The sequence below is a fragment of the Oryctolagus cuniculus genome, chromosome 5 (genome assembly GCF_964237555.1).
Source record: "Oryctolagus cuniculus chromosome 5, mOryCun1.1, whole genome shotgun sequence".
Lineage (NCBI taxonomy): Eukaryota > Metazoa > Chordata > Mammalia > Lagomorpha > Leporidae > Oryctolagus > Oryctolagus cuniculus.
Genome location: NC_091436.1, coordinates 109593665 through 109616029, shown reverse-complemented (window position 1 = coordinate 109616029; position 22365 = coordinate 109593665). Strand labels below are relative to the sequence as shown.

The 22365-nt window shown below is 37.0% G+C and overlaps 1 long non-coding RNA gene across 4 annotated transcripts in view; it reads right to left on the bottom strand.

Moving 5' to 3' along the window:
• LOC138849796 (uncharacterized) overlaps window positions 1-22365 on the bottom strand; it is a 56901-nt gene that overhangs the window by 9749 nt on the left and 24787 nt on the right. For 3 of the 4 annotated variants that reach the window (XR_011388989.1, XR_011388988.1, XR_011388990.1), the window contains exons 2-3: window positions 18820-18885; window positions 17881-17985 (exon numbers count right to left, since the gene is read on the bottom strand). This is a non-coding gene — a long non-coding RNA (uncharacterized lncRNA). Of the gene's footprint in view, window positions 1-2319; window positions 15594-17880; window positions 17986-18819; window positions 18886-22365 lie in introns of those variants that run through there. The other variant, XR_011388987.1, reaches the window with a different exon arrangement.

Here is a 22365-nt window from a genome sequence, read left to right as displayed (position 1 = left end):
ATGCATCTGCTTTTATGAGAAAGAAATATCACAGTGATTTTATAAATATTATCACTGGCTGATAGAGTTATTGACCCATTAAAATATAATGTCTAAAATGCTTTTAAATGCTTATCTGTTTTGTAAGGAGATAAACTGCATGGAGATTAAACACTGCAATTATGAGTTTTATTATTATTATTACATATAACAATATTATTAATAATACATAAGAAATACAAATACCGCTATTTAGTACCTGAGATACAAAATTCAACTGTTTACTAGATGAAATTTACATGTTTAAGTCAGGGCCTCTGTAAATTAGGTCGACTGTTTTAGCTTGTTCTGATTACCTCTGTAGTTTCTTGATTAAAGTTAAAACTTGCTTCTTGACTTCTAAGAACTCTTATGTGGGTTAATTAACTCCAATCATCTGTTTGAAGTGTATGTAATGAATGTAGAATATTTCCCTTTAATGTTTGCAGTGACTTGGGTAATCCAAACCACAAGACTCTCACTGGAAACCCCTACAATGCAATCACTGGTGCAGTGCATTGTTAAATGTTTGCCAACCTGACCCTGATTTGTATGATTTGTCTGTATTTGTGCTGCAAATGCTCATGGACAATCTCAAGCTATCAACATATGTCACTGAACTCAGAGGAGAAAATAGATGTGCACTCTCACATGCCAGTATATACTGGCCACAGCTCTACTGACCTATTTTTTGTAACTTCAGCAATGCACTGTAATGATATGCAATTGAACTTTTGAAATTAAATGCACTGAGAAAAGGATCACATCTATTCTATATTAGGAGTATTATGAAAAATTCCTATTAGGTCTCATTTTATATGATAAACAGTAAGAGATATAGTAAATTCTGCAGAACTCCTCATACATCTATTTCTTCCCTTCTTGCCTTGCATTATCATATTCTTAAAATGTCAGTGTTGCTTCATGAAGCTCATGTCCTTCCACACACACACAAAAATTATGTGACATGTGGTGATGGGTCCGCATACCACCAGCATTGGATTTTTCTAAGAATGTCTTCAATTAAGAGTTACTCTTAGTCTCATCTTAGTCAAGACAATGAAGCATTCATAAAACTTAGGGATTTGTCTGAAAGTTCAAATCTAGATCTCCTTGACTGAAATTCTAGAAATTTTGATCCCTGCATAATTAGAAAGCTTCACAGAGGTTTATCCTGGCTACACTGTAGTCATTTTGACTTGGAAATGGAATCAATGTTCTTGATTTAAAATTTATTCCAGATCTTAGATGCTCATCCTTCCTGATAAAATAAGATTATCTACCTTATATGTGAATGATTTCATAGATTTTAGTTTTCTCCAAAAGGTTTTCCTTGCTAGCAAGTATTTTTCCTCTGAAGTTATTAAACTTGTTATGTTAGAATCACATGAATCTTGAGTGTAAACACCTTATTCTCCCATATATATCAGTACTTTCAATACTAAAACTTTGATTATTTGAGGCCATAATGTAGCATTATTTGATTACTTGATTTCTTATAAGACAACTTTAAATGAAATAAAGTATCAGGAATACAGTAACCAATTTGGCAAATGGCAATGAGAATTTTTAATGCATATCCTAGAGTCCACTCTGATTAAGTCTCATATATAAAAAAAAAACTTGGACACTAAGAGTGATGACCCCAATGTTTAACAAAATCCTGTTATGAAATCAGATTCTTATGGTCAGGAATTATCAAGTACAGAATTTTATACTAAAATATTGTATTTTACTTCCATATATTGAAACAATTTTTATTCTGGTTAATTGCATAGTAATCAGTAAATAAATCAATTAAATTTAGTGTCTTGCAAAAGCACTATGATTTTGGTTTTTCTGTAAGCCATCTTGAACAGATATATGAAATAGATGACTTACATGTCAGTTCTCTCCTATTCAATGTCCATGACAGCCATCACCAATCAAAACACAACATTCTTCTGGGCTTTTGTATGATCTCAGAAAAAAACTTGCCTTGAAATACCAAAGATCTTCAGTCACTGATTGAAACTTGCATGCTATTCTTGACATGTATATTTATAAGTTAACTGAACATTAAAAGCTAATGCAACATTCAGTCAACAACTGATCATTCAAGTATTTCTCTGATATAATAAGAGGGAAAAATTATATTACAAATTAAAGATCTTTAAGAGTTTTTACTTTTAGAAAGTAAGGTAATACTTTAAAATAACAGTAATGTACAATAGAAAATATTTTTAAATTTTAATGTTCTAATATTAAAATATATAAAAAATAAAAATACTATAGAAAGAAAATTTTACTAATAGTGCTACTAAAAACATAGGTAAAATATTATAGAAAAGGAGAGTTAAAAATTCAGATACCCTGAGGCATATTATAATCAACCTGTCCAAGCTTAAATATAAAGAGGGATTCACAAATTGCAAGAGACAAAAAGAAGCAAATAACACATAAGGTATCTCAATTTGCCTTAGACTTGCCTAACAGGCCAGCAGGGAATGAGATGAGTCTTTCATAGTACTGAAGGAAAAAAAATACTATTCCCAGCAAAAGGTATTCTTCAGATGTGAAGGAGAAATAGATTCCCAAACAAATAAAAACTGAGAGAATATATAACCACCAGATCAGTCTTACAATAAATGATAAACAGGGTTCTTCAAACTGAAAGAGAGAGATGCTAGTGAGCAATAAGCAAATATCAGAAAGTAGAAAACTCACTGGTTATAGTAGCTACACAAATTCAGAATGATTGATCCAATATCATAAACATGGTGCTTAAACCATTCACCAATAACAAATTATTTGAAATAAGAAATCAAGAAAGCATTTTTGATGGTTACTAAAAAATGAAATAAAATATTTGGAAATAAATTTAACCAAATAAAATTAACCAAAGAATTGAAAGATCTGTGTGATCTACAAACCTACAATAATTAAACATGGTATTGGCATGGTATTAAGCATGATATTGGCATAAAAATAGATCCATAGACCAATAGAGTGAACAGAGACTGTAGAAGGAAACCCATGCACCAACAGTCAACTGATCATCAATAAAGGTGCTGAGAATATACACTGGAAAAAATTGGACAGAAAACATCACTGGAAATCCTACAAGAGGAAGAGAAATTCCATGAACCTGTGTAGAGGGTGCATGAACCTGTGTAGAGGATGCAGATGTGCAGCACAAACATGAACGCAGCACACAACTGTAGTAGCCAAGAGCCAGAGCAGGTGGCAGCTTGGAGACAGAGGTGAGAACAGACTGCAGCAACCCATGCTGATATCCTCAAGGGAGATTATGGCATGAGTCCAGACTGAAGGTCTGGGGAACAGCAGTTGGAAAGAGAGAATGGATTAGTGGGCCTCTATAGTGAAATAATTACAGGAAACCTCCCCAACTTGAAGAAAGGGATGTTCAATTATAGGAAGCACATAGAACTCCTAACAGACGTTATCAGAAAAGATCTTCACCACAACACATTGTAGTCAAATTTTGCACAGTAAAACATAAGGATAAGATTCTGAAATGTGTGCTAGAGATACAGTAGGTTACTTTCAGAGGGTCTCCAATTAGACTCACAGCTGACTTCTCATCAGAAACACTAGAGCCTAGAAGGGAATGATGAGATATAATTCAAGTCTTAACAGAAAAAAAAAAAACTGTTAACCCAGAATACTGAACCATACAAAGCTCTTGTTCATGAATTAAGGTGAAATAAAGACCTCCCATAAAAAATAAAAATTTAAAGAATTTGTCACTGCTCATTCAGCCTAACAAAAGATGCTTACTTATGTGCTACACACAGAAACACAGAAAGTTAGCCATGATTATGAGAGAATGTGAAGGCAAAAAATCCCACAGTAAAAGTACAAAAGAAATTGAAAGTAAATAATAGAAATATTTATGGGAAAATGGTAGGGCCAAGTCATTACTTACAAATAGTCACCTTGAATGTTTGGCCTCGACTCTCAAGTAAAAAGATACAAATTGGCTCAATGAATTAAAAAATAAGAACCATCTATTTGCTGCCTGATAAGAAACATATCTTACCAATAGAGAAACACACGACATAAAGTGAAAGGATAGAAAAAGGTATTCCATGCTAATGGAAAGCAAAAAGGGCAGGTGTTGCCATCCTAATTACAGACAAAATAGACTTTAACATAAAAACTATTGAAAGAGATGAAGAAGGACATTATGCAATAATTAAGAGATCAGTTGAACAGGAAAATGTGACTGTAATAAATGTGTACACACTCAATTACAGGACACCTGGCTATTTAAATGAAATGTTAATAGATCTAAAGGGAAACATAGACTCCAATACAATAGTTATGGGAGACTTCAGCATCCCACTTTCATCAACATACAGATCAGACAGACAGGAAATCAATAAGAAACAAAAGAGCTATCAACATGATGGACCAAATGCATATAACAGATATCTACATAACTTTTCACCCCAGAGTTTCAGAATACACATTCTTCTCATCAGTGTGTGGAACTTTCTCTAGGATAGACCACATGCCAGGCAATAAAGCAAGTCTCATCAAATTCAAAAAAATCAAAATGCATGTTCTCTGACCACATTGGAAATCAACAACCCAAGAGTCTCTAGAACACATGCAAATACATAGAGACTGAACCACATGCTCCTTAATGAACAATGGGTCATAGAAGAAATCAAAAGAGAAACCAAAAACTTTCTGGAAACCATTGAAGATGACAATACATGATATCAAAACTTATGGGGTACAGCAAAATAAATGTTAAGAGGGAAGTTTATAGCAATCCATGCCTACATGAAGAAATAGGAAAGGTACCAAATAAATGAGCTATCAATGCATCTCAAGGATCTAGAAAAACAACAGCAAACCAAATCCAAAACTAGTAGGAGGAAAGAAATAATTAAAATTATAGAAAAAGTAGGCCAGCACCACAGCTCACTAGGCTAATCCTCCGCCTGCGGCGCCAGCACCCCGGGTTCTAGTCCTGGTCGGGATGCCAGATTCTGTCCTGGTTGCTCCTCTTCCAGTCCAGCTCTCTGCTGTGGCCCAGGAAGGCAGTGGAGGGTGGCCCAAGTACTTGGGCCCTGTACCCACATGGGAGACCAGGAGGAAGCACCTGGCTCCTGGCTTCGGATCGGTACTGCGCGCTGGTCGCAATGGCCATTTGGAGGGTGAACCAACAAAAGGAAGACCTTTCTCTCTGTCTCTGTCTCTGTCTCTGTCTCTCTCTCTCTCTCTCTCACTGTCTAACTCTGTCTAACTCTGCCTGTCAAAAAAATTTTTAGAAAAAGTAAACAAAATTGAAATTAAAAAAGTCAAAGATCAGTGAAATGAAGAACTATTTTTTGAAAAAATAAACAAAATTGATACACCACTGGTGCAACTAACTGAAAAAAAGGGGTAAAGACTTAGATCAATAAAATCAAAGATGAAATAGGAAATGTAACAACAGATACCAGAGAAATAAAAAGAATCATCAGGAATCACTACAAAGAGCTGCATGCCAACAAACTGAGAAACCTAGAAGAAATGGATAGATTCCCAGACACACACAATCTACCAAAGTTGAATCATGAACACATAGAAAACCTAAACAGAACAATAATCAAGATGGGGATTAACCAGAAATAAAGACCCTCCCAACAAAAAGCCCAGACATTTAATAATAACTAATTTCAACTCTTTTCAAGCTATTCAAAGCAATTCAAAAGGAGGGAATCCTCCTAAACACCTTTATTAAGCTTGCATCACCTTAATTCCTAAGCCAGAAATAGTAACAACAGAGAACAAGAACTATAGCCCAATAGCCCTGAAGAAATAAATGTAAAAGTCCTCAACAAAGTATTAGCTAATGGAATCTAACAACACATCAAAAAGATCATTTACCCAGACCAAGTGGGATTTATCCCTGGTATGCAGGGATGGTTCAACATTTGCAAATGAATCAATGTGATATATCACATTAATAAACTGAAGAATAAAAAACATACGGTCATCTCAATAGATACAGAGAAAACATTTGATAAAATACAACATCCTTTCATAAAAAACTTAAGCAAGTTGAGTATCAAGAAACATTCCTCAAACAATCAAGGCAATTTAGGCAAACCCAAACCAACTTCCCATTGAATACAGAAAAGCTGAAGCATTCCCATAGATCCAGAACCAAACAAGGATTCTCACTCTCATCATTGTTATTTATATAGTCCTGGAAGTTTTAGCCAGCGCCATTAGGCAAGAAAGTGAAATCAAAGGGATACAAATTGGAAAGGAAGAAATCAAGCCACCCCTATTTGCAAATGACATGATTCTATATATAAGTGATCCAAAAGACTCCACTGAGAGACTATTGGAACTCAAAAAATAGTTTGGGAAAATGGTAGGATATAAAATTCACACACGAAAATCAATAGCCTTTGTATACACAGACAATGTCATGGCTGAGAAAGAACTTTAAGATCAATCCCATTCACAACAGCTACATCCATTGTGCAAGATGATATGCAGATATCTCAGAAATATGAAAATAGATATAGCATATGACTCAGCCATACCATTCCTGGAAATTTACCCAAAGAAAATGAAATCAGCATATGAAAGAGAGATCTGTACCCTATGTTTATTGCAACTCAATTCACAATGACTAAGATATGAAGTCAACCCTGATGTCCATCAACTGATGACTGGATAGAGAAATTATGGGATATGTACACCATGGAATTCCACTTAGCCATAAAAAGAATGAAATCCTTCTTTCACAACAAAATGGATTCAACTGGAAACTGTTATCTTTAGTGAAATAATCCAGTCTCAAAAAGACAAATTTCATATATCTTCCTTGTCTGTGGTAACTAATAGAATATCAAAAATGTAATGTATATGACAACATTGACACTTTGAGATTTAATGATTGTTTACATACCTTCTCTCTACTGTTGAGGAACAGTGCTGTTGCTTCTTACTATTTGTTCAACTCTTTATTTAGTATAGGGTTAATCTTATAAGTATAAAATAAACTGAAAATAGATCATTGTAAAAATTAAAAGAAAGAATAAGGAAAAAAGGATGGAGGAGGATGGAGGGGAGAGAGGCAGTGTTGGAAAGTATCACTATGTTCCTAAATCTGTATATATGAAATAAATTAAATGTGGTCACCTTAACAATAAATAAATAAATAAGAGTATGATACATGTGGTGAATACTCTCCATTCTGTCCTCTTTTGTCACCCTTCTGTCCTCAAGAGAATGAATTCTGAGAGCAGACATTTGATACCACTGCCTGCATCCATATCCAGAATGCATGAATTCAAGTCCCAGTTTCATTTCATATTCAAACTTCCTGTTAATATACACCACAGGAAGCAGCACTGATGTCTCTTATACTGGGATCTCTGCTAAACATGTGGGAGATCCTTATGGAGTACTTGGTTTCTAACTTCAGCCTGGCCCAGCCCTGGCTGTTGCAAACATTTCGAGAGTTAATCAGCAAATGCAAGATCTCTCTCTCTCTCTCTCTCTCTCTCTCTCTCAGTAGAAATGAAAATATATAGGGCCAGCGCCGCAGCTCAATAGGCTAATCCTCCGCCTGTGGCGCCGGCACACCGGTTTCTAGTCCTGGTCGGGGCGCCGGATTCTGTCCCAGTTGCCCCTCTTCCAGGCCAGCTCTCTGCTGTGGCCAGGGAGTGCAGTGGAGGATGGCCCAAGTCCTTGGGCCCTGCACCCCATGGGAGACCAGGAGAAGCACCTGGCTCCTGCCATCAGATCAGTGTGGTGCGCCAGCAGCAGCACACCGTCCGCGGCAGCCATTGGAGGGTGAACCAATGGCAAAGGAAGACCTTTCTCTCTGTCTCTCTCTCTCACTGTCCACTCTGCCTGTCAAAAAAATATATAGATAGATAGATAGATAAAATTTTGAGAAGAGAGGGTACACTCTGTCCTACCTCAGTGAGCATCTTTACCATCTAGAATCTGGGTGAGGTTTCTTCTAGGAAAGATAAAGAGGAGGTTGGACAGCAAGAGGAAAGATCTCTGGGTCCCTCCCTGACACTTCGTGCTCTGGCTTGGGTTGTGTTCAAAAGCCAAAGTTCTTTGTAGCCAAGTTCCTGCAGCCCTCCTCTGCAGCTACATGTATTAGTAAGAAGCCTGGTGAGAAACAGATGGCCACTGAAATGGAGTAATTAATAAAAGTGTAATAAAGTGATAACATATAAGGAGATAGACAAGGTTAAGGGAAACTGATGGGAATGATGGAGCAATCTGAAGGTAGCAACAATGGGGAGCTATTACCACCCTTAATTCTGGAGACAAAAACGGCAGAGAATAGTTATAAATACATAGTTCCAGATGTGGCTGAAGCTGCAGGACAGCACTACATGAGCCCGCCAACAGCTTGGTAAATACAGTGCTAGGGAAACAAATAGTCAACCTCACTCTCCTCCCAACCCGCAGATCTCTTGCTATAATAGGCATTATTTCTTAATGGCATCATATTATAATAATATTGTATAAACATGCTGGTTATTGAGTAGTAGTTATAGAAAAATGTATTGATATATAGTATAAGCAGATTTCAAAAGAACAGCAGTGTTGTGGCTTTAAGCAACATTCAAGTTTTAAAAAAATTACCTCCTTTCTCCTTCTCTTTGTCTTTTCAAAGTCCACAAATCCAAAGAAATTAGACCAATTACAAAACAGAATTATTTCTCATATAATATAGGAGAGCATCTTTACCATATTTGAATGAAAATAATGTGAAAATAATATGTTAAAGTATTAATAAATATGGCTATATTAAAATTCTAGAATTATGCAAAAAACATATAGAGAAAGTTAAATCACAAGTAACAATCCTGGAGAAATATTTACAGTGTCTATAATTGACAAATCCCATAAAATATATAAATAATTCTTCTAAGCAGATAAAGCAATTGAAAATAAGCAACCATGGGGCTGGCACTGTGGCGCAGCAGGTTAAAGCCCTGGCCTGAAGCAACAGCATTCCATATGGGTGCCAGTACTAGTCTCAGCTGCTCTACTTCCTATCCAGCTTTCTGCTCTGGCCTGTGAAAGCAATAGAAGATGGCCCAAGTCCTTGGGCCCCTGCACCCTCATGGAAGACCCAGAGGAAGCTCCTGGCTCATGGCTTCGGGTAGGCACAGCTCCACCCATTGCGGTCATTTGGGGAGTGAACCAACGGATGGAAGACCTCTCCCTCTGTCTCTACCTCTCTCTGTAACTCTTCCAAATAAATAAAAAAAAAATCTTTTTTTTTTTTTTTGACAGGCAGAGTGGACAGTGAAAGAGACAGAGAGAAAGGTCTTCCTTTTGCCGTTGGTTCACCCTCCAATGGCCGCTGAGGCCGGCGCGCTGTGGCCGGAGCAGCGCGTTGATCCAAAAGCAGGAGCCAGGTGCTTCTCCTGGTCTCCCATGGGGTGCAGGGCCCAAGGACTTGGGCCATCCTCCACTGCACTCCCGGGCCACAGCAGAGAGCTGGCCTGGAAGAGGAGCAACCGGGACAGAATCCGGCGCCCCGACCAGGACTAGAACCCCATGTGCCGGCGCCGCAGGCAGAGGATTAGCCTCGTGAGCCCCAGCGCCGGCCATAAATCTTTAAAAAAAAAAAAAAAGAAAATAGGCATCCACAGTAACCATCAAAAAATAAATATCTGATAATTAACATAAAAGAAAAAGAGAAAAATTTTTCAATTTAAAACAGTGGTTACAAATTGACTTTGGCTACCATGGTCTTGGTTTGAATTTCAACTATATCAGTTATTAACTGAGGGACTTAGGTCAAACTGCTTTATTATAGGTTCCTAGTTTCATCTGTCTAATATGAAAATAAAAGCATCTATCTCACAGAGTTTTGAACATTAAATGAATTAACATATGTAAAAATGCTTACATAAGTTCTTGGCTCGTAATTGGAGTCATGCAAGTGTTTTAGTTTAATTTTTGTCATTGTTACAAATGGGTCTTTTTTGACAAATTTATAATTATTTCCTTATAAAACGACTAAAGATCCACAAATTTCTAAGCCAAATTAGAAAGGAAGAAAAAAGGAAGAATTGCTCTTCAAGTGCTAGAACATACTACAAAGCAATCATAAGCAAACTATTGTAAATGCAAAAATATGTAAATGGTCTAATAAAAATCTTGTAATGCTTTTTTTAGATATAAAGGGAAATGAACCACTTAGGAGTACAAAGACCTTATCAGCATCTGTCTGAACAACTTAAATTTCCCAGCATCTTTGATCAATGGAAGCAGGTATGAAAGCCTAGGACTTTGCTACCATCCCTCATCTGTGGAGATAGCTAGAGGTCTCTCAACCTGCATGCAACTATGCAGAGATTAAAGCCTAGCAGCATTCCCGAGCTGGTGCCTAAAACATGCTTTGCTGGAGAAAACAAGAGAGTTTTTTATGTATACTGGAGAACTTAGTCACCTGTCTTCATTCACAGAGTTCATACAGGCATAAATTTCAAAATAAAGACACCCTCCCCCAGGCTTGTCTTTTTATTTTCCTTTAAATATTTATTTACTTATTTAAATAATTACAGACAGAGATGGAGAAACAGGCAGAGAGAGAGAGAACCTTCAGTCCTCTGGTTCATTCTCCAAATGGCCACAAGGGCCAGAGCTGGGACAGGCCAATGCCAGGAGCCAGGCGCTTCATCTGGGTTTTCCGTGTTGGTGCAAGGGCTCTAGGACTTGGGCCACCCTCCGCTGCTTTCCCAGGTGCATTAGCAGAGTGCTGAATCGGAAGTGGATTAGCTGGGACCGGCGCCCCATGTGGAATGCTGGTGTTGCAGGCAGCTACCAAGCCTGCTATGCCACAGCATTACACCAAGCTTGTATTTTGTTTTATTAGTTCCAAACAAAATAGCCACATGTGAATCTGTCCTTTGTCTCCCAAGGGGACAAATTGCTATGCCAAGTACTCCCTATTTATCACAAAAGTTGAAGTTAAAATTCTCTGTGTGGTGCCCGCAGATATTCCAGATATACTTTGATGGGAAATGGGCTTTACCAAAATTTATTGAGGTCTCTGACATTAGACTGTAAATACAGCAATCGAAAGAGGTTTGCTGATAAATTTACTGTATATTTACTGTATTTATGTCTCAAGCTGTAATTCACAAAGACTACTAATGGAACTGTGGCTGCTTCTCACTTGTCAACAAGTGAAGGGCTCACACTTCCCACAATTATGGATAGTGTCACCAGTGAGGGGCAGATAGGCACAGTGAAGGGTCAGAGATAATCTCTTACCCAGAAGGAATGGTGGTGAACATTATTTCTAATTGGTCAATTTGTCAAATATCAAAAATGTATATAAGACATGCAGGAAAGTTGACAGAAAATTTTTCCTATAACATCGCCAACAGCTGGACAATTTTGCATTACCTTTATGGTGAAAGATACTGAAAAGTAATAAGCAAAACAAATTTCCCCAGATACAGGTAATATCCTGTTCATTAGCACTAAATGGGCTCAATTTATCATACAAATCCAGAAGGTTAAGGTCTTCTTCAGAAGCAATTGTTTCTTTATTTAGGCAGGTAGCAATAGAAATGAAGATATTTTTTTCTCAATTTTTTTATTTATTTGACAGAGTTAGACACAGAGAGAGACAGACAGAAAGGTCTTCCTTCGGTTGGTTCACTCCCGAAATGGCAGCTACGGCTGGTGCCACGCCGATCTGAAACCAGGAGCCAGATGCTTCCTCCTGGTCTCCCATGTGGGTGCAGGGGCCCAAGGACTTGGGGCCATCCTCCACTGCCCTCCCGGGCCACAGCAGAGAGCTGGACTGGAAGAAGAGCAACCGGGACTAGAACCCGGTGCCCACATGGGATGCTGGCGCCACAGTCAGAGGATTAACCACGTGAGCCACAGCGCCGGCCCCAAGGACAATATCATTTTAAAGATTTATTTATTTATTTGAAAGGCAGAGTTACAGAAAGACAGAGGCAGAGAGAGAGGTCTTCCATAGGCTAGGCCAATCTGAAGCCAGGAGCCAGGAGCTTCTTCCAGGTCTCCCACACGGGCGCAGAGTCCAGGGACTTGGGCCATCTTATACTGCATTTCCAGGCCATAGAAGAGAGCTGGATCAGAAATGGAGCAGCCAGGACTTGAATCTGCACCCATATGGGATGCTGGCATTGCAGGTGAAGACTTTGCTCACTACACCACAGCACTAGCCCCAGAAAGGACAATGTTGAGGGGTGTGTCCTAATTAAATCAAGCATTCATTGGCACTGCTCAACCAGTGCGGACTTCTGCCTGATATCATACACCATAGTAAATTATTTGTAGATTATGGAATTAAGGGACAAATAGAGACAGGGAAACATCACAATTTATTGGCACACATCAAATATCCATATGATCCTCTCATGACAGATCCTCAAATTAAGTTAGGTAAGCTGATGGTTTGTATTACTTATACACCAAGGCAGTTAAGAGTCAATGTGTTTTCTCTACTTCTCTCTTCCTTTGCTGCAATGATTTGGAAGCCCTGTGATCCAGATGGCTCAGTTACAACATTGAGAATTGCCTGACCCACATCAGATTTTGTTTGAAAAAATATGAATTTTTATTGCATTAATTTACTGAGATGCCAAAGCCGATTTGTTTCTGAAGCACAGTATAGACTATCCTGATGAATACAGTGGGTAGCTTTATAACCTGTCCCTGAGAAAGTGTTTATAGCAATTAACCTAAAAATAGAAGCTATAAACATACAGAAGTTTTAATACATAAAAATAAGTTACTATTAAATGTCAAAAATGATAAAAACAAAATTAAAATTGGAAAACAGTAAGAAAAAAAGATGCAGTAGGTAGGAGTTGTATCTCATTGCCAATAACAGAGATAAAAATTAAGTAGGTTAGATTTGTATCCTTTACACAAAAGAAATCTGGAAATAATAGCTCTAGGACTGTTAAAGGAATTTCTGGTTATTATCTTTCTGTATAGCCCTTTCTTTGTGCTCTTCAATACTTATAATGTGGCTTCCATTCACACAGTCAACATTGATCTGATTTGGCTATTGAAGCTCCAACTATCATGTCTACTTTCCAAATACCTGTAGTAAGGAATTTTCCAGATATTGTACATCAAAACTTATAATGACATTTCATTAGCTACCTCTATATTCAAGGGAACTAGGTTGTTAATCATGAAGGAGAAAATAGAAATTCTTTAGGTCCACTTCTCCTTCAGTCCAGGCAGACATGCATGCCTTCTCTAGCTCATAAAATGAGAACAAAATATCTCTTTCCTAAGGAAGAACCTCAGTATCACATCTGATAACAGTATCCATCCAGGTGTCCAGGATGCCTTGACAACATTCAGACCCTTCTAAAGAAGCAATCTCACTGCACCTCCATGTTTACTGCAGCTCAGTTCGCAATAGCTAAGACATGGAAGCAACCTAAATGTCCATCAACCAAAGAATGGATAAAGAAATTGTGGGATATGTATGCTATGCAATACTACACAGCAGCAAAAGGGATGAAATTCAGTCCTTTGCAACAAAATGGAGCAATCTGGAAAACCTCATACTTAGCGAAATGACCCGGTTCCAAAGAGACAAACACCATATGTTATCCCTGATTTGGGAGAATTAAGGGCACACCTAAAATGAAAGCTATAGAAGCAAAATTGTCACTTTTAGGCCAGCGCCGCGGCTCACTAGGCTAATCCTCCACCTGCGGCACTGGCACACCGGGTTCTAGTCCCGGTCAAGGAGCCGGATTCTGTCCCAGTTGCCCCTCTTCCAGGCCAGTTCTCTGCTGTGGCCCAGGAGTGCAGTGGAGGATGGCCCAAGTGCTTGGGCCCTGCACCCCATGGGAGACCAGGATAAGTACCCGGCTCCTGCCATCAGATCAGCGCAGTGCGCCGGCTGCAGCGCTCCAGCCACGGCGGCCATTGGAGGGTGAACCAATGGCAAAAGGAAGACCTTTCTCTCTGTCTCTCTCTCTCACTGTCCACTCTGCCTGTCAAAAAAAAATGTCACTTTTATATTCAATGTCTTCAAAAATCCTTGACCTGATTGTCAAGGGACAGTTAACCATTGTTACTTTTTACTATGTATATACTTTTTGTTCTGTTTTGTTGGGTTTTTCCTCTGTTTTCCTTCTCTCTCATTTCTCTACTTCATACTATATGCTGAACTCTCTATGTAACACAGAATTAATTATATGTATTTTAAGGCAATTGGAAAAAGATCCCAGTTAAAAATAAGAGGGGGAATAAGAGATGGAGGAGGTAGTCTATAACTGTAAAACAGTCTAGTTCTGCATGTAGTCATACAAACTTACCTCTAAGGGTACAGCCTAAGAACTAGTCATGGGGCTCCAAACCCATAAGAATTGGTGGCACTGTTAAAACGATCATATTAAATGTTAAAGGCAACGGATAGATCAGTCTAAGTTTAAAAGTGATGATATAAATAACTTCAAGTACCTGGTAAAAATAATACAATTAAAAAGGAAGGAACAACCAGCATGGGAAGTAGTCCACACAGCAGACTCTTAGAATTACATTCGCAGTAAATAACACTCTGACCTCAGAATCAACCCTTAAGGCTTCCTGGTTGTACTGAAAGGCCTGCAAGACTTGCATTTCAAGCATGGAAAGCCAAGACTTGGACAAAAAAATATCCTACACAGAGGATCTCTGTGAGACCTCAGAGGAAAGAAGGGGTCATCAAAGAAGGAGACTCTCTTCTCTGAAGGGAAAAGAGAACATCCACTTTGCTTATGGCCGTGTCCAAATAACGACGAAGTCTATGGTCACAAAAGGCTTCCATAGCCTTGGTAGCTCATGGCAAGAGCCTTGGATGATCACTGACATTATAAAAAAGAGTGTTAATTGTTAAAGGAACAACAGTAGTCACTGTGCACTGGCTCCCCATGTAGGACCTCTGTCCCCATTGAATTGTAATATGAGGATCGACTGCAAATTCTCTCCCCAAACTGTACTATATATGTTGTGTGTATGCGTGGGTGAAAATTGCTGAAGTCTACGATTAGCATGGAGTTGGTCCTCTGTATATAAAGGCAAAATAAAAATGAACCATAATGGAGATGGAGATGGGAGAGGGAGAGGGAGGTGGGATGGGAGCTGGGGGAGGGGTGTGGGGGAAAGAACCACTATATTCCTAGTTGTGTCTATGTAAAAAATGCATTCATTAAATAAAAATTAAAGAATAAATAAATAAATCGATAAATAAAGAAGAAGCTAACTCATAGTCTTACACAATAGACTAAAAGACATTATCTATATTCGGCATCACAAGCAATGGTTAAAAAGAAACAGGATACTCTAAAGAAAAAATAATTAAAAAACAAACCTTCAAACAGAAAGGGTCAGAATGGAAAAACATTCATTCCAGTTCTAGCAGAAGTGAGTCCGTGATTAACTACTTGCCATATAGATATAACTTTCACGTGTGAGCACCCTGTCTTTTAATTTTCTGCCTCTGGGTTTTGATTCAATGAGAAGACATCATCATTAATCCTTAATTTTAAAGCATGATTGTGGTGGGTGTTTTGTGACAATTTATACTGCCAAAAGAGGAGAAGATTGATGTAAATTTTGAGGAAACTACAAGAGAAATAAAAGAGTAATATAGTAAAATCTGAGGCAGACAACAATTCATTCTTGTTTTAATTTGTTTGGTTGCCCTCTGTGAACATTAAAATCATATTGCTTTTAATCCTGTAAAACTATGCAATAAGAACAAATTGTTTTAATTTTGTAATCAAGCTTGTTTATTTTACATAAGATCAAAGTTATATATTTATAAAAGTAGTATCCTACCAAAAACCATCCCAGTTGTGTAGAAAGATTTGTAATATTTCAAAGTAACAATTTGAAAGCTGATGGGAGAAATAGATACACTTGCTTAGCAGGTAAAATTTTCTTAATATACCACTATTATTGTACTCAGAAAATTAAATTATCAGTTTTCATTCTCAACATTTTTTTATTTTCCAATGAAAATTTAAAATAACCACTCCAAATTAGCTGTAGCTAAGCAACCATCTCTTCCTGATTTCATAACTGTGGGCATTGCCAAATACAACTACATTTTTAATTAACAGTGATATTGAAATGTTATATTAACAGTATAATCAACACAATCAAGATTATCCCAAATTTCCTAAAAGCCATGAATGCATGTCCAGTTTTCATATTCTTCCTACTGCATACACTATTTATGCATTTCAATTAAAGAATAAGATTTCTATCCCATGCATAACATCTCAAGTAAAAAGGAACTAAAATTATGAAAATATTATGTAAAGCAGCTTTTTAAAATTATGTATTTGTGTACTTATTTATTTACTTATTTGAAAGGCAGAAAGAAGGGATCTCTCACTCTGGTTCACCCTCAAAATGCCCATAACAGTCAGTGGTGGGCCAGGCTAAAGCCAGGAGCATGGAACTTTATGTGGGTCGCCTACATAGATAGCAGGAACTCAAGTACTTGAGTTATCATGTGCTGTCTCCAAAGGTATGCATTAGCAGGAAGCTGAATCAGGAGCACCAATCCAGGACAAGAAACCTGGCATTCCAATGTGGGATACAAGCATCACAAGTGGTATACTAACCACTGCCAAATGCTCACCCCAAGCACTTTGCTTTTAAATATTGATTTTCATTTCACAGACTATGTCAACAGGACACTAAATTTGTAATTATTGGCTGTGAAGAATTTAAAAACAATTATGAGAGTGTACAAGAAAGGACCTCAGGGATATTACCTACACCAAAATTAAAAGGTCAAGGTATCTAAGTCAACAAGCACTGAAGCAAGAAACAGAGTCAATCATAAGACTGAGGTGGGAAATGGAACTGAAATAGCTTGGGAGCAAAGATCTGGCCACTTGAAATAATCTACTTTCCTTAGAAAGACTCTGGTTGAGCCCCAGTCCATAGGCAATATAAGCAGGGATTCCATTATAAGGATAGTTGATTTCCCATGGGCATGATTTTTCTAAAGGAACTTGTAAAGTCTTCAATGTCTTCCTCATCAGTATTTTACCTCCAGTATTCACATTGTCAACTAAACAAATCATGGGCTCTGGGATGGGGCATCTACATGATGTTTGCTTATACAGTAGACATGTGATAAATATATGTGCATCACATGAATGAACAAAGGAAAATTATGATGTCTGAAAGTTTGACAGCAATTTTAACAAAGATGAACATTGCCCTCACTGTTAATGTTTAATACAATCTCATGCACTTGATTATAATGTGCCTTCTGGGAGAAATAGGCTTAATATGTTGTTAATTCAGATGAATGGCTGCCCAAATAAGACTGCTAGACTCATAATCAAGAATTTTCTATGTGGTTTGGGGGAGATAAAAGTTTGGATTTTCCACTCAGTATTACTACTTCCAATGACTTAAAACTATGAGATTATAATACTAAGGGATTTTGGAAGAACCCACAAAAGTAACCTTTGATTTTAGGGTTTGTATTAGACAAAAAATGTAACAAATACCTACTTCAGACTTTAAAATCAGCAAAAAGAAAATACAAATTACTTTGATTTTTCTATCAGTGCAAATAATCTCTATTTAAACCTTATTTTTTCTAATTCAAGGCTTTTTCAATCAATTTAAATAACCTCCACTTTTCTATGATGGGAGACAATTAGTGTCTGGGAGTCAATATAGTATCATGAGGTCAATAGACATTGGATGGAGAAGAAGTAATTGGCAAACATTTTCCATAATCATCTATCCACATAGAAATAATGATATGCAGATCATCCAACCTTGTGTTACCATAAGTGAAAACAGAATGTCACTTTGTCTCCAATTTTGAAAACTTACTTTGAACCTCAATTTGTGAGTTATCTTGTTTGTTCTTTGGTTCACCTCTATTATACTCTTCCTGAGACATGAAAGTTAATTTGTCTTTCTTGGGCCAAAGGAAGACTATGAAGGCATTGAAGAAGAGAAGAATAAAATATTCATCAGTTAGTACATGAAAGCAGGTCCATTACCAATGGAAAAAAACAAACTTCATTTATTTAGCATAAAAATTAAATGAGATCTTTTTTTTAAATGACATCTTATCTTTACTGTGCACTAACTTTCCAACTCTTAAAAATATCAAAGGATCATTTTTTAAAGTCATAAAATCCAAACATAATACAAAGTATTATTTGAAAACAAATTATTTCATTTGCTAAAAAAAGGGAAATTGGGAATTTGCAAGGAAATAAATAAAGTAATACTCAATATTCACCACCTAGAACTAACTCATGTATGGAACCTTGAAGTTTTTTTCCTATACTGAGTCATTCACATACAGAAATATATTTAAGTATTTTCTATATGAAATTGAATCATATTATATGTAATTATTTTGTAACCAGATTTTAAAGCTAATTTATAAATGTACCAATGACCAACATTTTTGGAATTGGCTTTATGACAAAATTATAAGACCAATATGTTATCACAATGAATTTAAGTGTCAAGTACAAATTTTACACTAAGAATTTAAGTGGCCAATATAGAAAGATTCAAGTACTTAAATGTATATATTTGACTCCTACCCCAAAAGTGCATTATTTCCTTCAGTTGTTCTTGAATAAAAATTGGTTAAAATTATATTAAGAAATATCCATAGGGTAGGCCAAGATAGTGGTATGCGGAAAGCTGTCTACTTTCACACATTTTACTTACAACAAAAACACTTAAATGCTACTGTTCACCAAGAGAAATCTTCACAATATGTTCATTTATCATATTTCACTGTTGTACCTCAAGTCTGCACTAGTGCTTGCATTATCCACCACCCATTCTTCTGGACTCCTGAACCATTAATTCCTATGAAAAATAAATACAGGTTATGATATACAGTGAGAAAATTATAATGCAATGAGCTTAAAAATAATATTTAACATACCCTAACATTTGACTCCCTCAGCAACTGCTTTAGCTCTACTTCAGCTGCTCAGATTTCCAAATGCAGATTTTTTGTATCACCTTTGGAAAAAGAGCCACTATTTTCTCCTGATTATAGACCTAGCTAAATAGACACACCACATAGCCATTTTCTCTGTTAAACACTGGAAATAGAGTAATGGCAATGACATGGATCCTGCCTTCAAAAGCTCCAGTTTATTTTAAAAGACTGGAAATGTACCCAAAGGGACAAATATCATATGTTATCCCTCATCGGTGACAACTAACTGAGCACCTAAAAGGAAATCTGTTGAAGTGAAATGACTTGATCAGCCCTTGTCCTGACTGTCGAGGAACAACTTAATGCTTTATTCTTTTTAGTATTTTTTGTTCTACTTAATACCATTGGTTGAACTCTTTAATTAACACACAATTATTCTGAGGTGTTTAAATTTAACTGAAAAGTGATCCCTGTTAAATTTAAGAGTGGGAATAAGAGAGGGAGGAGACATACAGTTCAGCACCTGCTCAATCAAACTTACCCCTAATGGCAGAGCTAGAAACGTGCCAGGGGATTCCAATTCAATCCCATAGGGGTGGCATATACCATGCTATCTTACTAGTCAAAGTGATCAATGTCAGTTCATAATTGATCATGATGATAGGATTAAGTGTCAAAGGGATCACATAAACAAGACTAGTGTCTGCTAATATTAACTGATAGAACTAAAAAGGAAATAAAAACCCAACATGGGAAGCAGGATACACAGCAGACTCATAGAATGGCAGATATCCTAAACAACACTCTGGCCTCAGAATCAGCCCTTAAGGCATTCAGATCTAGCTGAACAGCCCATGAGAGTACTTCAGGCATGGAAAGCCAAGACACTCTGGCAAAAAAAAAAAAAAAAAAACACCTAAATGAAAGATCCCAGCAGACAGAACGGGCCATCAAAGAAGGAGGTACCTTTCCCTGAAGGGAGGAGAGAACTTCCACTTTGACTATGACCTTGTCTAAATAAGATTGGATTGGCAAACTCAAGAGGCTCCATAGCCTTGGCAGCTTATGACAAGAGCCCTGGGTGATTACTGACATCATAAATAAGAGTGTCAATTGTTAAATCAACAACAGGAGTCACTGTGCACTTACTCCCCACGTAGGATCTCTGTCCTTAATGCTTTATACTATGTGAATATATAACTAGTACTCACACAGTACTTTATACTTTGTGTTTCTGTGTGGGTGCAAACTGTTGAAATCTTTACTTAGTATATACTAAATTGATCTTCTGTATATAAAGATAATTAAAAATGAATCTTGTACCTAGTATATACTAACTTGATCTTCTGTATATAGATAATTGAAAATGAATCAGGATGAGTAATGGGTTGGGAACGAAAGTGGGAGATGGGATGGTTGTGGGTGGGAGGGAGGTTATGGGGGGAAAAGCTGCTATAATGCAAAAGTTGTACTTTGGAAAATTTTTTTTAACTTTTATTTAATGAATATAAATTTCCAAAGTACGGCTTATGGATTACAATGGCTTCCCCCCCCATAACGTCCCTCCCACCCACAACCCTCCCCTTTCCCACTCCATCTCCCCTTCCATTCACATCAAGATTCATTTTCGATTCTCTTTATATACAGAAGATCAGTTTAGCATACATTAAGTAAAGATTTTGACAGTTTGCTCCCACACAGAAACATAAAGTGAAAAATAATAGATGATTTTTTAAATGATGATGAAATCAGATCAGACCTATTGTCATGTTTAATCCCAGTGAGAGTCAAGTTGGGAACTGATAATTTCTTCTTTTTTTTTTTTTTACAGAATATCAGTTTAGTATACATTAAGTAAAGATTTCAACAGTTTGCACCCCCATAGAAACACAAAGTGAAATATACTGTTTGAGTACTCGTTACAGCATTAAGTCTCAATGTACAGCACACTAAGGACAGAGATCCTACATGAGGAGTAAGTGCACAGTGACTCCTGTTGTTGACTTCACAAATTACACTCCTGTTTATGGCATCAGTAATCTCCCTATGCACCAGTCATGAGCTGCCAAGGCTATGGAAGCCCCTTGAGTTCTCCGACTCTTATCTTGTTTAGACAAGGTCATAGTCAAAGTGGAAGTTCTCTCCTCCCTTCAGAGAAAGGTACCTCTTTCTTTGAAGACCTGTTCTTTCCACTGGGATCTCACTCACAGAGATCTTTCATTTAGTTTTTTTTTTTTTTTTTTTTTTTTTTGCCAGGTATTTTTTCTTTAAAAATGAGCAAAAATGAGGAACACACTGAGTAAAATTGGAAACTTGCAAAATACGGACAATATATGCAGAGGATACTTGGAAGTAGACTTGGAGGTAGGAATTAGATGTCAAGGAAAAGATAAAAACTAAGAAATCTGTCAAAGTACAGTAGGAGAAGGTTTTTATTTTATTTTTTTACCTAGACACATTTTATGTCAGGTATACAAACTTCATGCATTTCATATATACAACTATTCTTTCTACCCTACCCTCCCTTTTGCATGCACTCCCTCCCTTATTCTTCCTCAATTCTATTCCCATTCTTATTTTTTACAAAGATTTATTTTCAGTTAACTTTATACTCAGAAGATTAACCCTACACTAAGTAAAAAGTTCAAAAAATAGAGTGAAGGGGGGACAAAAAGCACTGTTCCTCAACAGTCAAGACAAGGGCTCTTCAAAATCATGACATCTCAAAGTGTCAATTTCATTTCTATGGATTACCTTTTGGATATTCTATTAGTTGCCACAGATCAGGGAAACCAGTTGGTATTTGTCTTTGTCTTTTTAGGACTGGCTTAATTCACTAAATATAATGGTTTCCAGTTACATTGCTTTTGTTGCAAAAGACTGCATTTCATTTTTTAACTATTGTGGAGTATTCCATAGTGTATATATATTTATCATAATTTCTTTATCCAGCCTTAGGTTGATGGACATCTGGGTTGTTTCCATATCTTAGCTATTATGAATTGAGCTGCAATAAAAATGGAGATACAGAGCATTCTTTCATATGCTGATTTCTTTGCCTTTGGGGAAATTCCAGGGAGTGGGATGGCTGGGTCATATGGTATGTCTAAGTTCAGATTTCTGAGGTATCTCCACACTGTCTTCCAGAGTGGCTGCACTAGTTCAAACATTCCTACCAACAGTGGGTTAGGGTACCTTTTCCCCACATCCTTGCCAGCAGGATTGTTGTTTCTTGATTTCTGTATGAATGCCATTCTAACTGGGGTGAGGTGAAACCTCAGTGTGGTTTTGATTTGCATGTCACAGATTGCTAGTGATCCTTAACATTTTTTCATGTGTCTGTTTTCCATTTGACATTCCTCTCAAGAAAAATGCTTGTTCAAGTTCTTTGCCCATTTCTT